The sequence below is a fragment of the Cervus elaphus genome, chromosome 9, assembly GCF_910594005.1.
Source record: "Cervus elaphus chromosome 9, mCerEla1.1, whole genome shotgun sequence".
Lineage (NCBI taxonomy): Eukaryota > Metazoa > Chordata > Mammalia > Artiodactyla > Cervidae > Cervus > Cervus elaphus.
In genome coordinates this window covers 108,580,979-108,584,464 of record NC_057823.1, presented here as the reverse complement: position 1 = coordinate 108,584,464, position 3,486 = coordinate 108,580,979, and the positions used below count along the sequence as shown (strand labels likewise).

The 3,486-nt window shown below is 40.4% G+C and overlaps 1 pseudogene; it reads right to left on the bottom strand.

The window, feature by feature from the left end:
* Positions 1–229: 229 nt before the first annotated feature.
* On the bottom strand, positions 230–1,146 carry LOC122700838 (annotated as a pseudogene).
* Between the last annotated feature and the right edge of the window lie 2,340 nt (positions 1,147–3,486).

The following is a 3,486-nucleotide window of genomic DNA, read 5'->3' as shown; positions in this document are numbered from 1 at the left end:
AAAATTTTTTTTCAAGATGAGTGCTTTAATTTTTCCAGTTAGCATCATTTGTATCAGTAACTACAATATTTTTAGATCTCACATTAACTAGTCAGTAAAGATTTATTTTTTTGAGGGTATGAGTAGGAACGGGAAGACGGGAAATACAGAATGTCAGACTTCACACTTGGATCAAAAAGTCAAATTGTTTTCTTCTTTGCAGCAAAACTATACTACAGAATTGTGTGTTTTAGCTGTAATGCCATGACTCATCATGGATTGGATTGGGAGTTTGTGAAAAAGAAAATCTTGCTACAGTCAGAGTGCTTATGCACTGATAGTTCTTTTCTGTATCATCAGATGCAAACACATTTCCTCTTGTAATGTCACTGAAGCCAGGAAGACATGTGCCCAAGGTTTGTTCTCCCAGCTGGGCAGAGCAGCCTGCTGAGCTTCTGGAAGTGCTTTCACTGGAGGCTGTGCTGTGTGGTCTTCTGAGCATCACAAAAGGAAATACCTCTGCCAAGGTTCCCACACTGACCAGCACACCAGATTCAATGGACACGTTCATCAGTAGTGACGGACCATCACAGTGGACAACAAGTCAGACACTTTCAGTATCCAGTCCTTTGGCAGATGCTGTAGTAGCTGCAAGAACTGGGCATTTTCCGCAAAGAAAATCCCCAAGAGTTTGCTCTCTGTTCCAGATCACAGTGAATATGCATGGTTGCTGCTTTTTCCTGGCGAAGAAGTTACATTAAAATCTGCTTTCTTCTCAGTCTCAACAAAAGCCATAGTTGTTATTATTATTATTTTTTTAATCACCTATGCTTTACAGAATTTCTACAGGTTTTTCTCATTTTGAGTACTAGCCAGCTGGGAGAATGGTCTTCTGCTCTACTTGCTTATCTAACAGGCACAAACAAATAGTTTAACTTCTAAAACCCCTCAGCTAAGCTTTGAATTTCCTCTGGGAAAACTGCACTAAACATAAGGGTTTGATGTTCATTCGATTGCTGAGCAGGAAATTAGCTTTTTTATTTCTGGTCCAGAATTCATATCCAGCATGCAGTCAGCTTCATCTAAAATTAAATATTTAAGTTCTCTGAGACCAATGATTTTTTTTTTTTTATCTATGATATCTGTTAGTCTTCTAGAAGTAACACATAATAATCATAGACTTGTAATGTCTGAGAAAGACAGGGGCCACCATTCATGATTCAGGCACTCTGTTAGGCAACTGACAGACTTCTTTGCTTTTATTACACATAAATAGAGATAGGGATTACTTTTTCACTTTACATACAATGAAACATAGGCCTGGAGAGGTTCAATAACTTATCTTCTAAGTAGCAGAAGCAGGAACCATTTGGGACTTTATGGATAATGCTAATCTGAGAAGTAGAAATGCTGACAGGAATCTTTATAAAATTGGTCTGCATTTTGAAGCATTCAAGAGAGGCTGCCCCAACCTTCCTATGAAGTGAGAAGAGAAACACTGTGCTTCCCTGTTTCTATAGTTAGGACGGCTTTAGTTAAAGTGAAGGGCAGGCAAAGTGAGTCTCAGGGCCTTCTCCATCTCTGCACTTGGTGGCCCCTGCTTAGCACCATCCATGTGGTCACCCGGGACCTGAGTCTGGGCCAGCTTCCCTTAGTCTTTGCTGTTAGTCATGGAGGGAAGGTAATCGCAGAAGAGCATTGTCATGAGGAAGTTTAGTTCATAGAATTTGGAAACAAACAGACTGGGTTCAAAAAACAGGTCCTCCACTTATTAGTTCTGTCACTTTGGATAATGCAAGTACTCATTCCAAAAATTTGGAATATGGAAAGTTTGTCACATGGTTGTATAAGCATTAGAGATGATGTAGATGAGTGATGAGGCCCACAGTAGGTGCCATTAAGATATAGCTGCTACTCACAGTTGATAGCAGAATTTGGGGTAGATAGGAAACCAAGGAAAGAAGAGAAGGGAAAAGCAAGGGAGAAAGGGAAAGGAACACCAAATGGAAGGCAGAGATCCAGAGAACAGCAAAGAGAGGCAAGAAGGTCTTCCTCTAAGAACAGTGAAAAGAAATAGAGGAAAACAACAGAGACCTCTTCAAGAAAAATGGAAATATCAAAGGAACATTTTGTCCAAAGATGGCACAATAAAGGGCAGAAATTGTAAAGACCTAACAGAAGCAAAAGAGATTAAGAAGAGATGGAAAGAATACACAGAAGAACTGGATGAAAAAGATCTTAATGACCTGGATAACTAAGATGGTGTAGTCTCTCCCTCAGAGCCAGACATCCTGGAGTGTGAAGTCAAGTGGGTCTTAGGAAGCGCTGCCCCCAGTAAAGCTAGTGCAGGTGATGGAATTCCAGCAAAGCTATTTAAAATCCTAAAATATGATGCTACTGAAGTGCTGCACTCAATTTTTCAGCAAATTTGGAAAACTCAGCAGTAGCCATAGGACTGGAAAAGGTCAATCCTCAACCCAGTTCCCAAGAAAGGTGGTACTAAAGAATGTTCAAACCACCAGACAATTGCACTCATCTCCCATGCTAGTGAGGTTATGCTCAAAATTCTCCAAGCTAGGTTTCAGCATTATGTGAACCAAGAACTTCCAGATGTTCAAGCTGGGTTTATAAAAGGCAGAGGAACCAGAGATCAAATTGCCAACATTTGTTGGATCATAAAGAAAGCAAGGGAATTCCAGCAAAACACCTACCTCTGTTTAATTGACTATGCTAAAGCCTTTGACTGTGTGGATCACAACAAACTGTGGGAAACTCTTAAAGAGATGGGAATACTAGCCCATCTTACCTATATCCTGAGAAAGCTGTATACAGGTCCCGAAATAACAGTTAGAACTCTGTATGGAACAACTGACTGGTTCAGGATTGAGAAAGAAGTATGACAAGCCTGTTAATTATCATACCGTTTATTTAATTTATAGGCAGACCATATCATGCAAAATGCTGGGCTGGGTGAGTTACAAGCTGGAATCAAGATTGCTGGGAGAAATATTAACAACCTCAGATAGGCGGATGATACCACTGTAATGGCAGAAAGAGAAGAGGAACTAAAGAGCCTCTTGATGAGGGTGAAGGAGGAGAGTGAAAAAGTCGGCTTAAAACTCAATATTTAAAAAAATACAATCATGGGATCCTGTCCCATCAGTTCATGGCAAATAGAAGGGGAAAATGTGGAAGCAGTGACAGATTTCCTCTCCTTGGGCTCTAAAATCACTGCAGGTGGTGACTGCAGCCATGGAGTTAAAAGATGATTGCTTCTTGGCAGGAAAGCTATGACAAACCTAGACAGTGTGTTAAAAATCCAAGAAATCACTGCAGACAAAGGTCCATATAGTCAAAGCTATGGACTTTCCAGTAGTCATGTACAAATATGAGAGCTGGCCCATAAAGAAGGGAGAGTGCTGAAGAACTGATGCTTTCAAACTGTGGTGCTGGAGAAGACTCTTGAGAGTTCCTTGGAAAGCAAGATCAAACCAGTCAATCTTAAAG